The sequence below is a fragment of the Podarcis liolepis genome, assembly GCF_965112155.1.
Source record: "Podarcis liolepis genome assembly, chromosome: 6".
Lineage (NCBI taxonomy): Eukaryota > Metazoa > Chordata > Lepidosauria > Squamata > Lacertidae > Podarcis > Podarcis liolepis.
The window spans coordinates 83,387,005-83,413,892 of record NC_139559.1 but is presented as its reverse complement, the minus strand read 5'-3'; the positions used below and the strand labels follow the sequence as shown (position 1 = coordinate 83,413,892).

At 42.3% G+C, this 26,888-nt stretch overlaps 1 long non-coding RNA gene across 1 annotated transcript in view; it reads left to right on the top strand.

The window, feature by feature from the left end:
- The window catches only part of LOC310708512, a 60,455-nt gene extending 34,313 nt beyond the window's left edge, over positions 1–26,142 (top strand). Inside the window, exon 3 of the long non-coding RNA XR_014527073.1 lies at positions 25,877–26,142. This is a non-coding gene — a long non-coding RNA (uncharacterized lncRNA). The remainder of the gene's footprint in view (positions 1–25,876) is intronic.
- Positions 26,143–26,888: the final 746 nt, after the last annotated feature.

Here is a 26,888-nt window from a genome sequence, read left to right as displayed (position 1 = left end):
CACTGAAACAGAAGTTGCCAGATCCTTCTATATAGTGAGAAGGTGGGGAGGGGTATTACTCAGAAGGGTGGTGGGAATGGGAGATTGGCAGATAGCTGAGAATCCAATGTCTTTGTTCAGACCAGGTCTGTCCATGGTTTTAAGTTTGGTAATGGTTAAAACCATGGAGAGACCTGGTCTGAACAAAGACATTGGATTCTTATCTCATTATACATGACTAAGCCATTTTTCACCTTCTCACCCCTTGCCTTTTCCTGTAAGACCTATTGCAGTCATTAAGAGTCATCAACAGGCTCATCTCAGCTATCTGCCAATCACCCATTCCCACCACCCTTCTGAGTAATACCCCTCCCCACCTTCTCACTATATAGAAGGATCTGGCAACTTCTGTTTCAGTGTATCTGAAGAAGTGTGCATGCACACGAAAGCTCATACCAAGAACTAACTTAGTTGGTCTTTAAGGTGCTACTGGAAGGAATTTTTTTATTTTGACTATGGCAGACCAACACGGCTACCTATCTGTAAACAGTACTGAAAGTATGCTTTCCACATGCACACTCTCCAAGTATTTTTCCTCCTATATAGAAAGGACATGTGCAGCTCCTTGCCTAATGATCACCCCCACGAAACCATCAGGCTCCCCTTTTTCCACAACTGCCCTCCCTTTAAAAAGCCGGACCACATCTGCCTTTGTTATGTTGAGTCTCAAGCTCCATCGTTGCTATCTCTTCTTCCCACAGAACGGAGAGGGGGTTATGGCAAAGACGCATTTTGCTCATGTGCATGGATGAGTTATTTCCCTGTGTGACACAGCAGTAGGACTGCACACTGAATTATTTATCTGCCATCAAATTCCACCTATGGTGCAATTCAGCTGCCCCTATAACAATTTCTAAGAGGAGATATATTCCAATGCTACTGAAAACCGAAGAAAACCATTGCATGCATTATTTTTTCCCATAAGCAAATGTCTATCTGTCTGTCTGTCTGTACCCCCCACCACATACAGCATTCCAAAATGTGATGAGATTCTGTTTCAGGCCATGACTCCAAATTTCTCTTTCTTCTGGCTGTCTGTGGAATCTAGGATAACATGAAATGTCCTGGAAATAATTCTGAAAACAAACAGTGACATTAAAGACAGGAAACGTACAAGGTGAGTGTAGGAGATGGATTCACCAAGCGATGGGCTTTGAGTATTCCACCCCGTCCCACTATAAAGAATAATGGCTTGTAATGAAAAAATAAAAAGACATACATTTCCTCGATGTCTGTGACAGCCACTTCCCAGCCACCCTGGGTCTGGTGTTGCCTGTGGAAGAGAGATCCGGATCACAACAGTGTATTTCCTTCTGCTTGCACCTTTCCACTTTAAGAACTCATTGCCACCAGATAAAGGGGGGAATTATCTCTACCAGTCTTCTCCCTATCAAATGGCCTAAATGCTTTCCTGGGGGGTCTTCCTGAAACCTCTCCAAGTAGCAGAATCATAGAATCATAGAGTTGGAAGAGACCACAAGGGCCATCGAGTCCAACCCCCTGCCAAGCAGGAAACACCATCAGAGCACTCCTGACATATAGATAGATAGATAGATTCTTTATTGTCATTACACTAGTGCAACATTGCACCAGTGCAACGAAATTGGATGCCATCCCTTAAAAACAAAAGCAAAACAACAGCAACAACCAAACAAACCACCTTCCAACCACCCCCACCCCCACCCCCATCAAACTCCCAGGTCTCACTATCGAGTTACAGCATTCAACAAGGCCACAGCTCTTGGATAGAAACTATTTTTCAGTCTATTTGTCCTTGACTTGATGTTTCTATACCTCCTGCCAGAAGGCAGTAGTGCAAACAGACTGTATCCCGGGTGAGATGGATCCTGCAGGATGTTGTTTGCTTTCCTAAGGCAACGGGAACCGTACAGTTCTTCCAAAGGTGGAAGAGGGTGCCCAATAATCCTTTGGGCTGTGGTTATGACCTTCTGGAGCACCTTCCTCTCCCTAGCTGTACAACTGGAGAACCAAGCACAAATACAGTATGTAAGTATGCTCTCTATGGAGCCTCGGTAGAAGGACACCAGCAGTCTCTCACTCAGATTGTTCTTTTTTAAAAGTCTGAGGAAATAAATTCTCTGCTGGGCCTTCTTCACCAGAGCAGTGGTATTTGCGCTCCAAGTCATGCCCTGATCCATAATCACTCCCAAAAACCTGAATTCCGCCACCCTCTCCACCCGTTCCCCGTTGATATACAAGGGCTGAATGTCCGCCTTTTTTTTCCTGTAATCCACCACCAATTCCTTGGTCTTAGCCGTATTAAGAACCAGATTGTTCTCTCCACACCAAACACAGAGCCGCTCCACCTCGTCCCGATAGGCGGACTCATCCCCTCCTGAAATGAGCCCCACCACCGTAGTATCATCAGCAAACTTGATGATTTTGTTGCTGGAGTGGATGGCTGAACAGTCATACGTATAGAGAGCATAGAGCAGGGGACTCAACACGCAACCCTGTGGTGAGCCGGTGTTAAGGCTAAGGGCTGTGGACACATGTGACCCTGCTCTAACCCTCTGAGAACGTTCTGACAAAAAATCCAAAACCCAGAGACAGGTGGAGTTGGGGAGTCCAATCGTCTCTAGCTTGGACACCAGTCTATGGGGGAGGATAGTGTTAAAAGCAGAGCTAAAATCCACAAACAGCAGTCTCACATAATTCCCCGGCTGCTCCAGATGGGACAGAGCAGCATGGAGAGTGGTGGTGATAGCGTCTTCTGTGGATCTATTTGCCCTGTATGCAAACTGGTAGTTGTCAAAAGTTGATGGAAGACAGGAAATAATATGACGACGCACCAGTTTCTCAAAACACTTCATGATGATTGGAGTCAGTGCAACTGGTCTGTAGTCATTCAAACTACTGATTGTGGATTTTTTAGGCAGAGGGACAATAGTTGACGACTTCAGGCAGGGTGGGACAATAGACTGGTGTAAGGACTTGTTGAAGATCTTAGTAAAGACCCTCGCCAGCTGATCCGCACAGCCCTTCAACACCTTTCCGGTGATGCCATCAGGTCCAGCCGCCTTCCTCGGATTCACCATCCTCAATACTTGTCTCACCTCATGCTCCTCTACAGTGAATGAGGGGCCCCTATGGGCTGGTGGCTGTAATACCGGCGTCTCAGGTGGCTCCTTCTCGAAGCGAGCAAAGAAGAGGTTAAGCTCCTCCGCCAGCAAGGGGTCACCGTCGACAGCACCAAGGTTAGGTTTGTAGTTGGTAATATGCTGAATCCCCTGCCACATCTGTCTTATGTTGTTGCTCCTTAAATTATCCTCAATCCTCTGCCTATAATCCAGTTTTGCCCGTCGAATACCCCTCTTCAAGTTTGCTCTTGCCGCACTGTAAAGCTGCACCTCGCCCGACCTGAAAGCCCTGTTCCTTTCCCGCAGCAGGCACTGGACCTCTCCATTCATCCAAGGTTTTTGATTAGGATAAAACCGGATGGATTTATTTACTGTGACAGTGTCTGTGCAGTGATTGATATAGCACAGAACTGCCGCCGTGTACTCCTCCAGGTCCGAACGATCGAAAATATCCCAATTGGTTCTCTCAAAACAGTCCTGCAGCTGGTGAATAGCACCTTCAGGCCAGATTTTAACAGATTTTACTATTGTAGGAGCCCGTTTCCTGAGTGGGATATATGCTGGCACCAGGAACAGAGACATATGGTCGGACTGGCCCAAGTGTGGCAGCTGTAAAGCCCTATAGCCGTGATTTACATTCGAATAAACTTTATCCAGTGTCTTGTCCCCTCTTGTGGGGCATTTCACATGCTGATAGAGCGTTGGAAGCACTGTTTTAAGTTCAACATGGTTGAAGTCTCCCGCAATGATGTGCACAGCTTCAGGGTACTTGTCTTGCTGACTGCTGATAAGGCTCTGCAGGCATCCCAAAGCCAAGTTGGCATTGGCATCTGGTGGCACGTACACGCCAGTTAGCATAACAGCTGTGAACTCCCTAGGGAGATAGGCTGGTCTACATTTGACAGCCACATATTCCAAATCCGGTGAACAGTGACTGCCCACAATCTTAGAATTATTGGACCAGCATTTGTTCACATATACACACAGCCCCCCTCCTTTGGTTTTTCCGGAGTCCATTCCTCGGTCCTGACGATGTACTGCACAGCCTTCCAACTGAATAGCTGTGTCTGGTATGGACGGTTGAAGCCATGTCTCAATGACAAATAAAACGCAGCAATCTTTTACAAGGCTATTCTTTGCTGCCTGCAGCCTCAATTCATCCATCTTGTTGGCAAGAGATCTCACATTGGCAAGAAATATGCTAGGGAGTGGTGGTTTAGATGGACTCCTCTGTAATCTTACCAGGACACCAGCCCGACAACCCCGCTTTTGCCTCCTGTCTCTACGCCGCCTTCGCCTCCTCCCTGGAGGCATAGTAATCCATGGAGAGCCCGGCGGCCTGGCTACTCCCACAGGAACGTTATCTGGGCGAAAATAATCAGCTCTTACAGCTTGTTCACACTGCAACCCGACCTTCAAAAGTTCTTGCCTGCTGTAAATCTGCCTGCTGTTAATCTTTCTTGACCGGCCAGACATACTCAGACCAAATAAAATTGTAAAAACAAAGCAAAACGCTAAGGGAGAGCACTAAGCCGCAGCGTCTATGCGCGCCGCCATCTTGTAATCTGGTTATGGCTTCCAGGCGTGAGGGCCTTTATACTAAAAGGAGACCACAAAGATTTATGAAACATACTGTTCAAGATTCCAAGTTTTAAGAGAAAAAATATTGTATGCAAAAAGTTGCAGAAAACCAGCAGATTCCCCAACAGAGCAGAAGAACAAACAAGGAATAAATGCAATCCTCTGCACCATCTCTCAGTGCCTTCTCTCAAGATAGATTTTTATGCAAGCTCCTTTGTTCTTCTCATGCAGTCCTCCTTTTCTGCCTTTGTCTCCCAAGTGTAGAAAAGCCTTTCCTTATTAAGCTGAGATCCACCTTGATCTGCCCACTTCCAGAGTAGCTGTCTTTTAAAAAAGCCCTTTACATCGCTGCTTCTTCCCAGCAAGCTACACCTACAATCCCCAGGAAACAGACAGAAAAATATATGCATTCCCATACAAAACACAACAGTCCATATAGGAAGGCCCAATTCCTTCCAAATGTCAATGAAAGTAACAGTTATTTTAAGTGGGGCAGCCATACCTATTGCTCTCTTCCCCTGCAGTAAGTAAGCTTTCACTTGCAGGGGGCAGGGGGAGTGACAATGGAAGTGAGGCTACAGAGATTTATGCAAGCACTTGAGTGGAGCTCTTGAAAAAGGTGCTGAATCTTATGAAATCAAAACAGCACCATCCACACACAACAGGGATATTGGGGGGGCGAACCTCAAGACTCATTGAAGTAGCAATAAAAGGGGGTGCATAGAAAGCTCACCCTGAAGAGGAACGCTCAACAATGCAACATTTTGCTGCAGGTCCCACTCTTCAGCATCTGTTAGCTATGGCAAGTGAAATATACTCGGAGTTGAGAGTGGATTTCATGCTCTTTATTCAGCTCATAGCAGTGAGGAGGAATGGAAGTTCCTCCAGAATGTCTGCTTTATATACATTATTTACACAATGGGCCCCACATGATTGGCTAATTCCGGGATTCTCCTGTAGGCCAATCAGGTTGCGGATTCCCTTCCACCTGGAGCTGGATTGGGTGGCTCCTGTGCATCAACCAGACTGCTGCATTCTGGATCCTATTGTTCTAGGACCAGACTGCTGGATTCTGAATCCTATTGTTCTAGGGCCAATCAGTCTGATGCATTTTGGATCCTATTCAACGCAGTACATAACACCAAGATACTTCAAATTTCAAATGTTGTATATTTCTGAACGTCAGATATTGAAAACAAGCAACAGGGAAGGGCTTCTATCTTCATACTGTATATACTTTTTAGAAGGCATCTGGCTCTCCATAGCTGATGTGGGATCACCAGAAGGTTCCTTAGCCAGATTCCAGCAGGAATCTTCTTATGTTGTCATTGCTTCAAAAGCTAACCAGTTTCAGATATATGATCTGGAGTGAGCAACACTCAGATCGCACACACAAACATTTGAACTCACGGAAGCAAGGAGAAAAAACAGGCTAAATGAGCCCGCTAAACCTTCCCTCCCTCTCTTCTGTGACAAACTCAAAGGAGAATCAATATTGTGCATTCCCAGAAATATAAGAGTTCAAATTCCTGAAACATAATATTGGGTGGCCTTCAGGAAATAATACAGCGGTCCAACACAGCACAGTTTGAGCACACAATGAGACAGACCCCAAGTACACCAACCCGAACTGTTTGGAACATGGCTAGAATTTTTAAAATTGGGGGAGAATTGTTCAGAATTCATTTGTAATATCTCAAGTTCCACACCTAATGTACAGAACAAAGTAATATATATATCTACACCATGCTCAGAATACTGCATACACTAGAATTTAAATGGGCAAAGTGTTACTTGGCTGGAATCAAGCAATGGATGTCATTCACGGTGAATATTATTTCCTTTCCATCAATACCCTAGACAGTAGGGATGGCTTCTCACATGCATTTTTGAATATCCAGCATCCTGTATTAATTTGCAATGCATGCAGTAGCATCCCAAGATGCACATGCAGCATAGAGTAATTTTTGCATTTCAGCATTCTGTCATGGAGTGAAATGTCTGTAATAACTCACACAATATGTTTGCCTCTGTAGCTTTTCCCTGTGCAAAAATCTAGCATTACAGGCCATTCTGTCAGATGACCAGAGGAATCAGGAAGAATATTATGTGTGCCAGAAGGAAGTGTCATTCCCAATCAGTTGCGAAGGTGATCTCCATTTTGCACCTGTGCTATCTTTATTCTGACTGCTGATGAAATAGGGCTTCAGCTTGTATTGATGTACAGCTAGTGCTCTTGGGGGATGTTTTGTGTATCATTTTTCCTACATGCGAAACAGAGAGGTATAGCAGAAAGTGCCCGGCACTGCCAAGGAATTTTGGGAAACAGAAAAATATTGTGATTTTTAAATGGGTAGTGTGATTTATGAGTTTTAGGCCATGCCAAATTGAATAAAGTCATGCCAAAGACACATTTGGGTCCACTAACTGGACTCAAAAAAGCACCTGGCATTCAAATATTGAGGAAGATCTCCAGCTCAGGAACCCTTGTGTTGAGTTCAGAGATGATATATTGAGAGGAATGAGCACAGTTGCAAACCTTCATGCCAAAACTTGGGCAATAATATATCAAGAGTAATCCAAATGGGCAGTTTGGACCTATGGCACCAAACTGGGTGAAGGCACACCAAGGTCACGTCCCCCCCTTCCCCCCCTTTTTAAACTTTTATTGAGAAATGCAATACTTACAAACACAAACCAGAACACTAAACAAACATTCTACATAGATACATACACCTCTCAACTTAGATTACAAAAAAGAAAACAAGCATACAAAATAAACATACAGACATAAATCTTGACTTCCCTCCACCTATATGTGGCATCCTTTGTTTCTTTTCTTCTTTTCACTGTGTTATCAATATTATTTTTGACTATCTCATCTTATACCCATTTCTTCTTAATTTTTTACTCTATAAGTTTCATTCATTGCATATCAATATATTAATACCAGAACAATGTTTTTTGATGTATTCCTTCATGCAAGTCCACTCTTCTATCAGTTTTTGGACTGATTGGCCTCTTATCACTGCTGTAAGTCTTGCTGATTCTATATATTCACAAAATCTTACTTGCCATTCTCTTATTGAGGGAGTTTTTTTCTCCCTTCCAATTTTTTGCTATAGTCATTCTGGCCACAGCAATTCCATATAAGAAAAGTTACCAAGGTCACGTTTCTGTCCACCATCTTGATTCAAAATGGTACCAGGTACCAATGTAGACAAACACCAATTCCTCTTGGGAACACTCCTGTTGAGTTAGACAATGGTGTCTTTAGAAGCTTCTAAATCAAAACAGGTTGGAATCTGGATGCCAGATTTGGTGAAGTCCCGCCAAATGGGGTGACAATGATATCTTCAGTGGCATCCAAACTGGCACAGTTTGGGTGAAGCCCCAAAACTGGGTGAAGCCATGCAAAGTCACATTTCAGCCCACCATCTTGATTTTAAATACACCCAGCATCCCAGGGTCAACAAAGACCACTCATGAACCCTTGAGCTGAGTTTGGTAATGATATGTTAAGAGGCATCCAAACCAACAGAGAACAGACAAACAGGCAAATGGATAAGCAGACAAACCACTTTCCAAAACATATAGTGTATCCATAGATAGATAAAGATATCCATGTCCACTGTAATGTATGAAAATTACATGGATATAAATTTTGCTGTGTGCAAAACAGGTGTGATTTTTACCCCTCAAAGTGAAGTATGTAATGGCTAGGATCCAGAAACACACACAGCTTACTCCATGGACCCAAGAGATCTTGTGCTAATGTTCCTTAAACAAGAAGAAATGGCATATTGTCAAAATGCCACACAGAAAATTGTTTCTGAATCTGAGGAGACTTTCAAAAGCAGTGGGATGGGATATCTGGAGTTTAAAGGCGGAAAGATTAAAAAATCCCACTTGGGATGTCAAAAGTAGCTCTGTTGTTTCTGCCAGCTGTGTACAGTTATGTAGAAATCTGTTCGGTTCATGTATTTCCTGTGAGTAATGGTCATGGATTGGGACACGCAACATCAGCAGACACATCCATGAAGTCCGGTGGTGACCAGAAGAGAATTTCTGCCTGCTGTCTGCAGGCATCTCCTTTTCTAGATGAGTGGCCATGTGTGAAGTGGACCTCATACTATGATCACCACCATGACCATAGATCCAGTGCAGTGTAAAAAGAAATGGGAAATCACAAACAAGTTCTAAGGAAACAGGAAAGTTCAGGGGGAAATGGTATTAAAACATTTCACTCAGCTTTGTACTCGGTTGGTTGTCATGAGTATGTGAGTTGTCATTTAGCACAAAGCTTCCTTCCATACAGGCGCATTCTGTCACAGATATGTCAGTCCACATTGGATCTTGCAGCTCCAGTGAAGCAACAATCCAATAAACAATTTTGGGGAACTGAAGTAAGAGATTGTCTATCTTGTGCACAGAATCTGAATTACTTTCCTTTTTTATTAAACTGAACTTTCTTCTTTTGGTAGCTGGGCTGCTCCAATAATTTAATGCATCGCTATATACCATCAGCACAGAATACGAGTGGTTTAATGTAGCATTCCTTTTTTCAAACTTTTGCTCTTGTTCCTTCTTTCAAATTACAACAGTTTCAAATATTTACTCCTCTCCTCTGTTCCGGTGTGGAAATATCAGATGAGCCACAATATTAAAACAATTTATGTGTGTCTCCATACTTCATCCAGTAGCATAATTGAAGAAACAAATCTGCATAGTTAAATTCACAAATAAACATAAATAACGAAGTAGATAACAACAAGATAGAACAGGTAAGAATTGTGAGGGGAATTCAGTCTATCATAATTCTTAACAGAGATGCAGTAGACTGTGGAATCTTGGTTCCACAGGGCAAAATATAGACATCTAAGTCTCTATATCTGGGCCTTGAAATTCTTCCCAGGCCATTCCTCTTCTCGACAGGCCCACATCCCTCACTAGATTTGCTTTGAACCTTGCATATTTTTGCCCCTCTATAGTATCTCTTGCTTGTCTGAATGAAGGATAGACAGGGGATAGACACTTTGGGCCAGTAACAACTTTTGATTTGAGACAACTTCTTACAGATGTTGCACATATTGAAGGAGAAGTCCTTCAATGTGTGCTCCGAGGTATATTTTAAGAAATATGGGTCAGGCAAGTCACTGTTCCTATATACAGTGCAATCTGCTTTACCCCAAAGCCATGGGGAGTGGGTGGATATGATTTATAGTATCGCTGCTGCTGCTTAAAGGTTTAGATAATCAGAAGCGCAGTTCGAAAAATACTGCAATTCACAACGGGATACACAGATATCATACATTGTGGGAAGGCGTTTGAGAAATTCAGATAAGATGCATCAGACACCCACAATTCACATAATGAGAGTTCTGCTGTATAATACTTCTGAATGTTGATCAGCATTCCAATCCCAGTTGTCTTGTATATGCTCTCCAGAGGAAAATAAACTTTTGTGGTCTTTTATCAGTTGTCTTGTAGATGATCTCAAAAGGGAAATAAACAACACATCTCTAGGAAATACTAGTGATTTATATGATTTTATTATACATTTTACCGGTTGTGGCAAACTTATGGGCGCTCCCACACTGTTCCCAGGAATTAATGTCTGTCTCTGTGTGGTGTGGTGTTCTGTTCTGTTCACAAGGACCACAGGGTTACGGCCTATCCATCAACTTGCCATTTATTTGAACTGAAATAAAATTATATGAAAATGATGTATAGATGGTATATAACACTAGTACAGATAGCAAAAATGTATAAAACCGGGTCAAACACAAGTTGGAAATGTAAAGAAAAAGAAGGGACTTTTTATCATATGTGATGGGAATGCAGAGAAGTTTTTTAAAAAATTGGGAAATGATATATAATGAATTGGAAAAAAAAATGTTTAAATTGACATTTGTAAAAAAACAAACCAGAAGCATTTTTGTTAGGGATTATAGGACAAGACCTTCCAAGAAAAATAAAGAACTTATTCATGTATGCTACAACAGCAGCAAGAGTCTTGTTAGCACAAGGATGGAAGAATGAGGAAATCCCAAAGAAAGAACAGTGGCAAGAAAAAGTGATGAGTTATGCGGAATTGGCCAAATTGACATATAAACTGCATGAAAAGGACAAGAGTGACTTCAAGGAAGAATGGGAACTTTTTACAAATTACTTAAAAAGACAACAAAATGATCTGGACTCCTTGGCAGGTTTTGAATGAACATCCACAAATTTATTAGTTGAACACATGATAGATAAAGCAAGGATATGTACAATTTTATAATATGCAGAGGACAATATGTTCAAAGAAATCAGAGAGAGGAACTGAGGGAAGTCCCGGGGGGGGGGGAGGGAAAAATAATGTGATTGATTATGTGGTTTGATATCTTGTTATGTTGAAATTGTTTAATAAAAATACTTTATTTAAAAAAAACTTGCCATTTATTGACAGGCACCATTAGTGTAGTACACAGATCCACCCTAACCTCTTTTGCTATAGATGTTACCCAGAGTATACCCTGGGAGTGCCTATGGTTCCAATAGCTACCACACCACTGCAGGTACTAAGCAAATTAGGATTAAGTGTAGGTCTCCTACAGTCTGTCCTGGCTGCTACCCAAGAACAACAATGGATACCCTTTCTTGTAAGGAAAGAAGCCAAGGTTTACTCTAGCAGACTGGCAGTGTAAACTCAGCACAAGAGAAGAGATGGGATTAGTTCTGATGCCCTTGGGGGCCTGGGATGTAGCAAAGAAACATAGTTGAGGGACGAAGCCAGGGGTCAGGATTCTAGGTAGAGACATACCAGGGCGTCTTGTGGTCTTGGAAAGGAGCTATATCAGTGCCCCTGGCAAGAAGCTGTATCAGCTATTCATGGGAATGCCTACCTCACTAAGGTAAAGGTAAAAAGGTCAAGGACCCCTGGCTGGTTAAGTCCAGTCAAAGGCGACTATGAGGTTGCGGCGCTCATCTCACTTACAGGCCAAGGAAGCTGCCATTTGTCCACAGACAGCTTCCTGGGTCATGTGGTCAGCATGACTAAACCACTTCCGGCACACCAGTTCCCATCGCACCACGACCTATTTATCTACTTGCACTGCCATGTTTGTGAACTGCTAGGTTGGCAGGAGCTGGGACAGAGCAATGGGAACTCACCCCGTCGTGAGGATTTTAACTGCCGACCTTCTGATCAGCAAGCCCAAGAGGCTCAGTGATTTAGACCACAGCGCCACCTGCGTCCCCTACCCCACTAAGAGTTCCTAGGCTGAAGTGAGGCACACCTTCTTGATGGCTGGGCCTCTTGATGTGCTGCAATTGCCCTGAAGACAGTGCGTAATTTTCCTCCTCCCGCAACAGCTCCATCTGTGCTGTGGAGCTCCCCTCCCATCTGACAGGGAAGTGGCCTGCCTGACTAGGGTGGTGTTATCATTTGGCCAACTAAACAGCTGCCTAGGGTGTGAACCTCTGAGGGGCACAGTGCTGACATCTGTGGGGCACAGTTTTAGACAGATTCGTTTTTCTTAGAACTTATAAAATACCTGATGATATTTTACTGTTAGTCATACCTCAGCTCCCAAACGCCTTGGGAGTCAAACATTATGGCCCCTGAACAATCGAAAACAGGAAGTGAGTATTCCAGTTTTTCAACATTCTTTCAGAAGCCGAACATCCAACGGGGCTTCTATGGCTTCTGATTGGCTACAGAAAGTTCCTGCAGCCAATCAGAAGCTGTGCTTTGGAAGTCAAATGTTTCAGAATTGGAATGGACTTCCCGAATGGATTCTGTTTGACTTCTGAGGTATGACTGTATTTTATATTTTGAAGAATTCAAAGATAGAACTCAAAATGTTTCGAGAGAGAAACAGAAGCACTGGAAGGCGTGCCATCTCTCTGTATTTCTTACCAGTCATTCCTACCACCCCACGTTTTTACAGTAATACCCCATGTATTACAATAATGTAATATGTAGGAACTAGAGAAATCCACTTGTTTTGTGTTTGAGTTACTTATAATGTGGCTACATCCCAGCTGCACTCTTAGTGAAAATACAGATAAATGTGAACATCAGTAATTTCTGGCAAAGATGGGTTGAAATCTGTCTGGTGTGTGTCATGGGAAATAACTTGAGTTGCACAGGATAACTGATCACTTTCCTAAAGGAAACATGCTGGAATTTTACTGTGTTCATTCTACAGATTTCTTTAAAACTACAAGATACCAGGGCCTGTGCCCCTGCTCACCCAAGTCACCCCCTCCATTTTCCTCACATTAACCCCCAGTTCTTCCCCTTCACACCCCACTTATATATTTCCCAGACCACTTATCTATTTTTTATACAAATTACTTGGCTGGCAAACTGTATTGCAAAATTCAGAGGAGTGAAAATATTAAAGGCTGTTTGTGTTTTCTTTCAGATACATTCAAAATGAATTGCATTTCTCCCCCACCTCCCTATATACCACGAAGTTATGGTCTCTCCGCCACAGGCACAAGAATGTGGACAGATTGTATGGGTGGAATGTGTGAAGTGTGGGGCTGAGTATTAGAACTGGTGGTGTTGAACTGAGCAGATTCGGAAGCGACCCCACTTCAAGCTGGATGCAGTGGTCAGAGTTTGGCCCTGCCAAAATCTGAGCTCATGCTCCACCTCCAATATTTTAAGATGGAGATTAAGTGGTTTACAAGCCCCCATGAGTCTAACTGCAAATGGCAGCCCTTTGAAAGGTTTTTAGCTTCAGGAGTGTCATTGCAGCAAAAGCATGGGGCTATAGAGGTAAGGAAGGCCCATTGTGCAAGCTCATTCTCCTTGTGTTTCTTTGGATGAAAGTCAGTGTTTTCATAGGGCTTTTATTCATTCAAGGTTGTTGGTTTTTTTGCTGCCATTAATTGAATTTTTATGCTGTTTAACCCCAGCACCACTTCTCAGCCCACTCTGGACTTCACTTCTGAGGCCAACCCCAGGAACAGATTTCTATCTTTTATTTCAAGAGCTGGCAAAGCTACTGCTATGGTTGTCATGGGCATCAGGCACACTGTGATGGCAGTTGCTGCACATATAAAACTTTGATCTTTCTTAAGAATTTTAACGGGGCGAGAACCCCTGGCCTGTTTTGAAATATAGCCATCCTAAAACCGTCCTCAATCCCTCAGCTTAGAGGACATGCATTTTCCGGAACTATTATTTATGAATGCGTAGTCTTAGAAATCTATATTTTTTGTGAGTGATTTAACAGCCTTATAAAGGACTCTTGCCATAGGGAACCTCCTGGCTAGCCAGTCAAACCATATTGCACAGCAGTGAATCCCAAATTGTCTGGCAAAGCCTCTCTTGAGCACCCAAGCTATGAATACATCTACTAAACAACTGAGTTCTGAATTCTTGACAAGGAGATATTAACATAAATGCAATAATCAGAAATGGTATAGAAAGTAAATCATAATTATATACATTTCTAAATTGCCTGTGGTGTGTGTTTTCTGGTTCTAGATAGCATGCACTAGCATTTAAGCTTAAAGAAAACAAGATGCAAATTGCCACTTTGAAATTTGCATCCTTTGGGCTCCCCTCTGAGCAGCATACAAGTAGTTAGGGCAGCAGTCTCTCTAATCAGTATGAACTGCAACCCTGTGTATGTTTACTCAGAAGCCAGCTCTAATGTAATCAATAGGACTTGCTGTTGGAAGCCCTCTCTGAAGAGGAGTTTTACGGCTACAAATAGTGCTGATTTTAGCAAATGACTTTTGGGCTTGGAAAGGCATGTTTCCAGAGTGAGGCTGTTGCTTCCTCACTGTATAAATCAGCGCCAGAAGAATTAATCTGAACAACCCTTGTGCAAATCAGCCATGCCCCACCAGCTGTGCATTCTACGGTTGGGTGAAGAGCAGTAGCGTACCATGGGGGGTGCCACAGGGATGGTGCAAAATTGTTAGGGGTGCCAAATTTCAACACCTGGTGCTGCCTCAATAGAGCTGTGTGCTTCCCTCGCTGAGCTGTTGCAAATGGCTTCTCCATGCAAATGAGAAAGTGGCCTCTCCAGACAATGGAATGACTCTTCTTTTCTTATCTCTGTGCTTGCAATCTCCTGGGTGATGCGGGAGCCATCAGGCAGTTGAATGTTCATGCATAGTCTGTCCATTTCCCTCTCTCCCAACCACCTCTATGCGGCCCCAAGCACTGGCAACCCATGTTATGCCACTGCTGCAAAGGGGCTGATGTATTGGTGAAGGTACACCCTCATGCTGAGGAGTTTTTTTGCGCATATGTTAGTAGCACCTTGATACAGCTACTGCATGTGTAGCTGGCAAAACCAGTGGGGGGGGGAGAGCTACAAAGCATGACCGCACATGCCTCTCACACATTTTTTCAATGGTGGTTGGGGAAAGGGATGCTAATCTCCCCACTTCCATCCATGGCTTTCCCCCTGTAACTCGTCCCTCCCCACTCACCCCAATCTGGGACCCCAGATACATATTTGCCTGATGCTCCTCCTACCCATGGCTTCTCTACAGATCAACCACTCCCAAAATGATTTAATGTACCATGCTGTCTTGGATTAAGAAGTCTGGGTAAATTAAATAGGCACAACTATATAAACACATTTTTACTGAATATAGAAAACATGGAAATAATGACCACAGCCTTTGCAGTAAATCATTAACTTTGCAGAGATAATGGTCAAAAACATCCAAGCCCTCAGCAAATCACCATTACTTAATTTAGCTTGGCGGAATAACACTGATTTATAATCATTCTCACCTAATGAGGATGGAAAGCTGTTTCCCAAGTTATCCATTGCACTCCACAGAAGATTTCTGTGCCCACTCAAAAGAGTGGGAGGGAGTTTATTAAATTTGATTAGTTGAACAAATCCATGGTTAGTATTCAGCGTGTCTTCATGACAGAACTGAACCATGATTGCTCATTTTGACTGTGCTGATTTATCTGCTTCACGTTGAGAGCAGCCTCTTTGTGCAGCATTAAGAAGCTAAATGGATAGCTCACCATGGAAACAAATTGTTGACTGGTGTGAAGAGGAATATTGAGCTCACTTGTTAGCATTAGAGCTGAAACAAATTATTTAAAAAGACTAACCAGAATTCAAAAACCGAGACACAAAGGACATGAAAATATTGTACACGTTGTGGGAGATGATGGCTATTCCCCAGTTTTGAACTATCGCCTTTTCACTTTGATATCTGGGCACTGGGTTTTGAAAGAAGAGACCTGAGTTTTGGTTCTGTGGAATGCAAACTGGATCAGAATATTAGGATCTAATTAATTCTTAAGGTTTTTCTTTATTTGAGATGATGGGTTGTATCCAACTAAGTTCTACTCAGCATAAACCCGTTGAAATTAAAAGTCCTAAACGAGTCATGCCCATTAGTTTCAGTGGCTCTATTCTAAATATACAACTGTATTTGGCTGTGTCTAAATTAAACCATTCCCAATGGCCTTGTGAAATTTCTTGGTGTAGGAGGCACACTTATACTTATAGGTAAAGGGTAAAGGGACCCCTGACCACTAGGTCCAGTTGTGAATGACTTTGGGGTTGTGGTGCTCATCTCGCTTTATTGTCTGAGGGAGCTGGCATACAGCTTCTGGGTCATGTGGTCAGCATGACTAAGCCGCTTCTGGTGAACCAGAGCAGCGCACGGAAACGCTGTTTACCTTCCCGCCAGAGTGGTACCTATTTATCTACTTGCACTTTGATGTGCTTTCGAACTGCTAGGTTGGCAGGAGTAGGGACCGAACAATGGGAGCTCACCGCATCGCGGGGATTCGAACCGCCAACCTTCTGATTGGCAAGTCCTAGGCTCTGTGGTTTAACCCACAGCGCCACCCTACTTATACTTATACTTAAGACATAGATCTTTCTGGACAAGGTCTCCAGATGAGTGCAGGTGCCATGTGGATAACTCGTGAGTCCAGGGCTTTGTAAAAGATGTCCACACAGTAACTAAAGCTGATTAGATCTGGAACTACCGTTTCCACTGAATTTCATCTAGAGCAGTTGTTTCCAACCTTTTTTTTTTCTTTTTCTTTTGGCCATGCCCTACTTAAGCATCTCTAAAATCTTGATGCTCTCCCCCCCCCCGACATATAATTTTTATTATTCAAAAAGTGAACTCATATTCACATGGAGAAAGCCTAAAGGGCCATTAACTGTTAATAACTCATTCTTGAATTTCCCCCCTTAAAAATCAAATTGCCCCTTTGTGGGGCATGTGCCCCATGCTGGGAACCACGGATCTAAAGCAACTTTTTAAAAGCAAATATGGATCTTCTTTCTAAAGAGGAACGTTAAATTTCAAGAGGTACAAAAGATATATTGATAACACTAGTCATGTGCATATGTCCTAAATCGAGGTACAAGAAATGCTTGAAGGAATAAACAGAGCTATGGCAAAAGACTAGCAATGCTTAAGAAATTCAATCTTAGACAATTCCTGTACAAAATGACCAATCCATACTTCAAGGGATAATGTGTGGATCAGACATACCCCTGAATATTCTGATATTCTCATGAAGTCTTCATACATCCATATATACCGAAAACGAAGGGAAATAAATTTGTCCCGTTCGTTACCTATCAAATCCACACTTGTGGTTCGAGGACCTGATCCCCGCGTAGTGGAATGAAAACACAAGGACACGTGATTTAAGGTTAATGGGCAAGAAAAGGCCACAACTTTATTGATTACAGCAAGTGAAAAGGTATTGGCTTAGGCATTGGATTACGTCAGCTGACTCCACGCCCTCAGACAGGGGTGAGTCTAAAACAGGGGGGTTTATTCACCAGTAGGTGGAGCCTGTTGATGCTAATCCAACTATAAGCTTTCCCCTGATGTCATCGAGGGTCGTGCCATGGCCTCCTGCCACACAGGCATCGGACAGAATACACGACAGCCGGATTCCTTTAACGGAATACCCAAAATTGAAGGCGCAGGCGATGGCCACACCTAGCCATTCGACACACCACAACACATTATTCCAATGCCTAACCGCCACCCGAGCCCAAAAGGCTCGCCGCCAATACCCTCACACCTGTAACCAATCCCTGATGCTGCTGCCGATGCTATTTAACCAAATGTCATTCCCTTGGTCTGAAAGATGAACCCCATCATTCCCATACAAGGCCTGATCGCCAATCCGGATATGGTCGTGAGAAATGACTCGGCCATTCATAAAGTGCACCCAACGGGCTATTGCACGATTTAAGAGTTTCCTGGATTTTTCAATGGCCATACAGTTCTGCGCACCGCACCAAACAATTCTCTTCAGGAAGGAGGACCAGATGAAAAGTGAGGCCGGAAGGCTGGTGCCGCAGCAATTTAGGCTGCTAAACACACCCCCTCGCAGGCACCTGGTTGGGTGCCTGCCCGTGGGCGTGGGCGCCAGCCAGGTGAGTGGGAGGCAGGGGGCTAACGCCCCCTGCTTGAGGCGGAGTCCGGCTCCCGACCACAACCACTCCCCTCTCTTGCAGGAGGAGAGTCTTTCCTGAACTAATATGCAAATTGAGATGCAGATATCCTTCAAAATTCATCCTTCACCAAAATATTCTGATGCTGTTTACCAACTAAAAATGTGTACAAGAAAAGGTAATTCTTAGGAGAAAATATGCACAAGAATGTGTATATTAGTCAAAACGAAGCACAAAATGCATAATATTAGGCAGTACTGCTGTTTGCAAATAAAAATGCATGTGTTAGAAGAAATGGACACAACAATGTATATGGAATTTCTCATCAGCTTTAAACAACAACAACATTTGTTTGTTTGTTTACAAATTGATGAGGAAACCGGGTAAGGTGAACTTAAGATTGGACAAATGAGAAACAGAGATACTGAAATTGACAAATTTGGCTATCCCTTCCTAAGACTAAGCAACTCTATTCTGTTCAGCCTAATTTCTTATGCAACACTCATTTCTTATTAATCATATGAGTTCATTCCCAAGGACCCTATTACAATGCATATTTCTGTTACATTTTGATTAACCTGAACTAAAATGCCAGTTAATACACCCTGTATTATTTGTTTGTATTAGAAGCTAATGTCGGTCACACATTCCACATTAAGATAACACACTAATTGCTTGAAGAGATTTATATCATTGAATTAGATCTGATAGACTATTTTTAAACATATATTTTATTTCTTTTCCCTCTAGAAAGAAAATGATGGAATCAATTTTCTGATCTATATTACACAATTTATGGAAATTTGGAACTTGTTCTATTGGGAAAAAATACCATTATTTCAATCACGTTTTGCAATTAGTTGCTTCAGTCATTATGTCCCCAGAAAGTAAGAGTTTACTAATAAAATAATACTAGTAGTTAGTATCTGTTGTTGCTTGATTACAGTGGTACCTCAGGTTAAGTACTTGATTCGTTCCGAAGGTCCGCGTTCTTAACCTGAAACTGTTCTTAACCTGAAGCACCACTTTAGCTAATGGGGCCTCCTGCTGCTGCTGCTGCGCCGCCGGAGCATGATTTCTGTTCTCATCCTGAAGCAAAGTTCTTAACCTGAGGTAATATTTCTGGGTTAGTGGAGTCTGTAACCTGAAGCGTTTGTAACCTGAAGCGTATGTAACCCGAGGTACCACTGTATTTCCAGAAGCAGGAGTCCCACCATCATTAAAAGAATAAAATAGTTTAAAAATATATAGAATCCATTAAAGAAAGAAAAAAAGTCAACTGGCATTCAGTGCAGGAAATACTATTGAGAACAGCTGTTCACTTATGGTTTTTTTTACAGTTTCCAGTGGCTACATGAATGTGCAAAGGTCGTATTTTATATGGGGCTGTAAACTTCTGTGCATTTAAATTGGGTTTGGTTGTTGAGCAACAACTTCCATCACACCTAACATTCTGGCTAGGATTGATGGGAGCTGGGAGTCCAATGTTATCAAGAGGGTTGTTCTTCATCCCTTCATCATTAACTGGTGGATAATGTTGAAATTCATGGAAACAGACATAGTAAAATACAAGCCAACATTCCATGCATGAAACATCTCTGGCTTTATTGAGAGGGAACGTTCTCAAAGGAGGGACTGAGTGCCAAAAAGTATAGTACAAAACTATCATATTTCACATGTTAATGACATTTAACTTTATTGTAATTCTGTAACGCTTATGCCACTGGTCTTCAACTGGTGTGTTGGGATCCAGTGTTGGGCTGCAGCCTGATCTAAAGTGAGCTGCAAAAAAATAAAAAAGTGTACCCGCAAATACATCTATTGAGTCACAGGTGGGTCTGAAAAAGTTGAAGTCTATTGCAGCACTTAAAAGGAAGATATGTGTTAATAAGCCTTCTGTTCAGCAAAGATATATGGGCCTCTCCTTTTTTGTAAGAGGCCTGAGTCTCAGCAAATTCTGTGCAAGCCCCAAACTTATGTTTATCCTGACTCAGGGTTAACTCACAGCTTTCATCTCTGGTGGAAAAAAATAAGAGTGTTGCTGAATCCTTTGAAATGTGCAGAACCTTCCCTTTAGGGTGGTCAGATACAAAAGAGGACAAGACTCTTGTTAGTTTTTTTTTTTTATATGAGAACATAAGAGACTTCTCTAGCTAAACGTCCTTTTCTCACAGTGGCCGACCAGATGCCTATGGGAAGTCTACAAATAAAACATGAGCGGAATCATTTTCCACTTGTGATTCCCAGCAACTGATATCCAGACACCTAGAGTCTCTAATACTGGAGGTGGTACACTGTTATCATGAGTGGTAGCCATTGAGATCCTTTATGAATTTGTCAAAATCTATCCCACATGGCAATGATCAGGGATAGTGGGAGTTGATATCCACCACAGCTATAGACTGCCAGGAGCTCAGCCAACACTCGAAGAAGACCCTGGCAGAGACGCATGCCCAAATGGCATGTTCCCTCCCTCCTGGTCGATCTTTCGGGAGCTTCAAAAGTTTTCTTCAGCCCGAACATCACAGCAACTGATGCTAACAGACATTGACACACTTAGGGATCCGCAGAGTTTGTGCACCTTGTGTGACAGACCTCAGCAACTCAGCATTTTGGCTAATCTACTTTATTTGCATATAAACACACACGGAGCACTGCAATATCGCTCCCGCTCTCTCTAGCATCAGACAGCAAAGAGAAAAAGAACAAAGGACAATAGTCCCACTTCTCGGAACACAGTAACACAAACGTCCTGTCTTTGTCACTTCCCACTCTGTGGAGTTAAAACATATACCGTCATGTGATAGACAACAATCCCATGACTGCAATCATGGAGCAGGAATTCTAACATAGACACTCAGGTTGGTGGCGGCGTCCCTTAATACCACTTTTCTGGAATTGGATAGTGCTGTGCACTTTGAATAAATGCAGAAATTACGATGGCGTGAATTTGCATTTTAGAAGCGAGCGGTGCTAAATTTAAATTATTTGCTGGCTGCGGTAAATCTGCTTGACGCTTCAGGTGTATTTATTTATTGCAGAAGACACCAAATGATGTCTGTTTATAGCTCCTTAACTGCTACAATTATGTAACGTCCTCTTTTCAGACTCTTAACCTTCTAGAAATAAATATTCTATATCCAGGTCTCCAGTGGCATACTATACAGCAAAGCTCAGACCCAGTTTGTGTTGTCTCTTATCTTTTAACTAGATAGAGGTTACACATGGTACAGGCATAAGACTGAGGATGCAGCTCATGGCTTTTTATACCACCTACTCACCAGGTGTAGTTGTCCCATTTGAAAGGCACCGGGGGTTATTATTTGTTGTTGAATTGCATCTAGTCATGCAAAACAATAGGCACAGGAAGCTGCCTCATATTTAGCTGAACACTTGTTCTGTTACTGGCTGTTCTGGGGGTGGTTATGGATTTTGGGGGTCCTATGTAGGTCAGTTTTCAAGTGCTGCTACCTGAGTTAGGAACAGAAACCACACAAGTGAATATGATCCAATATTTGTTATCACCACTGTTGTTTTTAAGTCTGCAAATGTTACAGAAATAGTTATGTAACTTTCTGCATTGTTTTTTGTGTTTCCCTTCCATTGAAAAACACATTGGAATTACAGTGGTACCTCGGGTTACAGATGCTTCAGGTTACAGACGCTTCAGGTTACAGACTCTGCTAACCCAGAAATAGTACCTCGGGTTAAGAACTTTGTTTCAGGATGAGAACATAACCCGTGTGGCGGCGGCGTGGCAGCAGCGGGAGGCCCCATTAGCTAAAGTAGTACCTCAGGTTAAGAATGGTTTCAGGTTAAGAATGGACCTCCGGAATGAGTGAAGTTCTTAACCCGAGGTACCACTGTAATTACATTTCTTTCAGTGATAGCAGATGGTGAGATTGATAGTGTGGATTTCAGTGGAAGCTGAACTGTGGCAGCAAAGAAACAGTGCTAGTTGCGATGAACCCAGTACATGGCAGAAATTACTGCTTCCTTACATCTGTATTCAATAAACCATTTGATAAAGATTTGGACACAGCAATGCCTGAGACCCTTTTTAAATATGGTACACTGGGAATTGGGCCTGGGAACTTTTGCACACAATGCAAATATCCTATGATTGGGCTTTAGATTGTGCTCAAGGAATCCTGCTCCCATCTTGGTCTGCAGAAGTTATGGAAGTTCTATAAACTGAACCTACTCCTCTTACATTTGTCTTCTTCTTGTTCCTTATATTATTGAATATATTTTCATATATGTTTGAGGGGGATATATATATATATATATATATATATATATATATATATATATATAAACTAGTAGCAAGATAATAACAAAGATAGAAACCGAAAAGTTTACAAATACTATTATAATACCTGGAGGCATTTCATTTCACGAGAAGCCATGTTTATTTTTCACTACACCTAATAATGAAAGAGGTTTGAAAGCTGCTTTTGAGCTCTTTTCCTTCTCCATTTGCTCATCCAAAAAAGAGCCTCAAAAGCTTGATAGGATATTGGCCTGAGGTAAAAAAAAAAAGCAAAAAAAAAAAAAAGCCACAGATTGTAGTTGGATCTTTCAGAACAGCCTCTGGAGCTGAAATTGCCTATGGTGAGGTAAACATGAGGTAAATGAAAAGGATAATGATAGCTTTCCCTGAGATGAGAGGCTTTTTATGAAGAATACTGAAAGGCACTGAAATTATTAAGGGTGAATTTGCTTGTATGTTATTTTGCCTTACTCCCCAAAAGGGTGTTTATTCAGTATTTAAAGTGGTTTTTCCTCCTCTCCCTCACCCATTGGCAATTACAAACATTCTTTCAAAATTCCAAATGAGGGGCTTTGGAGTTGCTACAATATTCTCTAGTGGGGTCTCTGCCTTTAACAGCTGCACAAAAAAGCAGAAATACAGTAGGAGAAGTTCTCAGAGCTGGGGAATGTTTCATTTGTTGAATGTCACACTGTAATTAAAAGCACAGGAGCCCCATCGGAAAAAGAAAGATGGCAACCCCATTTGCAATTGACATAGGCCATGAAAATTTCACATGACTACATGCTGTAGCCAGAGAGCACTGTCATTCTGTGTGTTCCTTATCTCATTGTCTCTAAAAGGTTACATTTTTTGTCTGGAAATATAAAGCTCTCCGGGCTTGAGGTTCCCCACCCAGGGAATAAATGATCCAAACGTTACTTACTCATGGCTTCTTTGGGAATTTTAATTAGAATTACAGTTTCATACTAGCTGTACTGGACAAATGGGACAGAGCCAAAGTCACAATGGGAATCATTTCTCCATTTGAGTTGAATTCACTCTAGTCATTCAAGTTCTGAAATGTCTTAATCTCTTAACACAAAGGCGCCTACAGACATTTTTGGATGTGCAGCCTGAGCAAGCAAGGTAACAATGTGCAACCCCTGAATCTTACCAAATTTCATTTAATTTTGCTAAGCAAGTCTTAACAATAGAACAGTACAGGACTCTTCATGGCTACAATGAGTTTCACTGTGGAATTTCTATCTAATTTCACCAGAATCAACATCTGAAGCAATTTTGAAATCAAAACAGCTGCAAGGAACATTGCTGGTAGGGATAAATGATTTTGAAAAGATCAGGTATTTCAGGCAACTTTTTTAAAAATGTGAAATCTTATGACATCATTCATTTTTATGTATTTATCATATCTGAAATCTATCCATTGCACGAGGAGTTCGGGGTGGCATATAGTTGGGATCACCCCATTTTTGTCTTCAGAATAAAGGTAAAGGTATAGACCCCCTGGATGGTTAAGTCCAGTCAAAGGTGACTATGTGGTTGCAGCGCACATCTCGCTTTTCAGGCTGAGGAAGCCGGCGTTTACGTTGTCCATAGACGGCTTTCCGGGTTATGTGGCCAGCAGGACTAAACCACTTCTGGTGCAATGGGACACCGTGACAGAAACCAGAGCACACGGAAACGCCATTTACCTTCCCGCTGCAGTGGTACCTATTTATCTACTTGGTGTGCTTTCAAACTGCTGACAGGAGGTTGACAGGACAGAGCAACGGAAGCTCACCCCATTGTGTGGATTCGAACCGCTGACCTTTCAATTGGCAAGCCCAAGAGGCTCAGTGGTTTAGACCACAGTGCCACTCATGTCCCTTTACCTTTACCTTTTGTCTTCAGAATATCCCTGTGGGGTAACTAAGGATGAAAAGATAGTGACTTCTGCAGGGCCATCTAGAAGTATTGAGCAAGCATTAAATGCAAGACCTCATTGGCTCTTCAGATGTTGTTGGACTACGAATCCCAATTTAGTGGCGTGCGGTGATTTTTTTTTTCCGTAGAGGAACAGATAGGGCCACTTGCAAGGGTGATTGGGGGGACAGGACGTCATGCATGTGACGTCCTGACATCACACTTGTGAGCATTGCACCTTCCTCCTTAAGCTGGGCAAAAGCTTCCTGGGTTTTGAGAAGGAGGTGCCAAGGGAACATCTAGGAGATAGCCCAGTCCTGCTAGTCCACTGACCACATGCCACTGAATCCCATCATTCTGGCTCAAGGCCGTTCGGTCTTGCTGGGTGGGACTGATGGGTGCTTGAGTTCAACAGTATTTGGAGGGTTGTAGGTTCCCCATCTCTGATCTACTACATCAGAAGTTTTTAAACTTTCCACCTGTAAACAATACTTTCCACATTAATATGTCTGTTGAGGAATATGCTGGAGAGGCTTCTGTTCTAGGGTGCAAGTTCAGTTCCCATGGGAAGTTTATCTAGATTATTCTCACTCCATATAATAAACTCAGTTTGTGTTAAACACGCCCAACCTTTTCTAGTAGTGATGCACTCTAGGGGAAGATCTGTGCTGGAGCCTGTGCAATATCACTCATAATCTCATTGAAGAACCCTTGACAAGCCTTTATTACCAGCAAATACTTGAAGAGTGTTAAACAGGCCAAATCAATCATTCAAATATGTTATCTACAGATTTTCAGGACTGCTTACAATTTACCTTATCAGCCTTTAACTCCTTCATGGCAACCTGTTTCTCCACATTGTGCCCTTGCCTCCTTCAGATTGAATGAATATGTAAGCTCATAAGGCACCTATGAGCCTTCTCGGCAGCTTACCATTCAGACACGGAAATCATTCTCTGCTATGTAGGAAATGGATAACTCTATTTTATATTAAGTTCAGTCCTTCATGTGAAATCTTTGGAGTCCACACATCTGGGGTAGGTTTGTCCAGAGTTATCTGTGTGTTGTGCTGGAGCCCAAAGTAGGCAGAACCAGACCTGGTGTCTGGCTGCCCATTTTATACCTTTGTTGTTGTTTAGTCGTGTCCGATTCTTCGTGACCTCATGGACCAGAGCAAGCCAGAGCACTACCACCTTATTAATTCTCATCTACTGAGGACCAGTTTTTATAGTCAGCAGAATCAAGTGGTAAAGTTTTCCACAGCTGCTCAATTTTTGGCTGCTGTTGGATGGGTTGAATGTTTGAATGCTCCCACATACAGAAAGCCCCCCCCACACACACACACCTTATGGCATACAAATTGTTACTGAGAACATAGAAGTATATCAAAAAGAAGCAGCATAGCAGGAATTTGTTGATATGAAAGGGAAAAGAAAATGAGAAATCTCTGGGTGTGTGGCTTTCATTCTCCTGCTTGAAAGCCAAGGGGCAAAGCTATAATGTACATCCCACTTTTATTTTACTTACATTAATGGATTTTTCTTCCACACCCACAGGAACAAGAGTCTTGCAGACTCACTGGCCAACTATCGGAAGTTGCGACCCATACCTAACCTACAGAGACCAGCACCTATGGAGATAAAAGGGTACTTCAGTCTCTGAAGATGCTCAACTTTTGATCTTTCGGAATGAAATGCTAACAATAGACTACAGACTGTTCTGTGTTATGATCCAAGCAAACCTTTAGCTCCCGGTATCTCATCAGGTTAATAAAGTGAGTGAATTTTCTTTTGAAGCAACATCCTAATATTAGAAGTGGATAAATTATCTCAGGTCCTGATTCTGGAAGGAGCAACATCTGTACAGTCAGGGGAGTCTGGTTCCCATTGAAAATGGTAAGGTGGAATGCAGAGAGATCAACACAAGAGGAACAAAGAAAATGTCTGGTGGAGCTAGAGTCAATAATAAGTGGAGCCAACTAAATCTTGTTTTGTTCCCCTCTCCCTATCTACATTATGAGGTTAAAAATAGTGATATATCTTACAGAGTTGGCAGAAGGCTAACGAGGCTACTAGATGGGAATTGCTTTGGGTATTCCAAAGCTTTATAGAAATCTTAAGCATTATTATTCCTACCGCTCTCATCCAGGTTTGGTTGCAGCTGAATTCTAGGAATTGAATCAATGGCCTTCAGAACTGACTCCAATACAGCTATGTGATCTCTTTTGCCAAGCACACAAAATAAATGCAACTTCTAGACACTGAATATTGAAAGTGCGAGGAAAGGATTTCCCTACTGCTGAAACATTTGTTTAAGTAGGAAAAAAAATAGAACTGTAAGAAATTGAGATGAAAGCCTCAACCTCGACATATTATTAGAGGCTTGTTCCTAGGAAGGCAATGCCATTTGATTTGGTCCATTAAGCAGGGCAATCTAAATTGCTCTTATGCTAGTTGTGAGGAAACGCATTTCATTGGATTCTTATTTCTTGGTGAGCCAAAAGAAAAGGAAGGGAGGAGAGGAATTAAAGAGCAAAACATTGATGCTGTCGGGTAATTGTAGGCCATT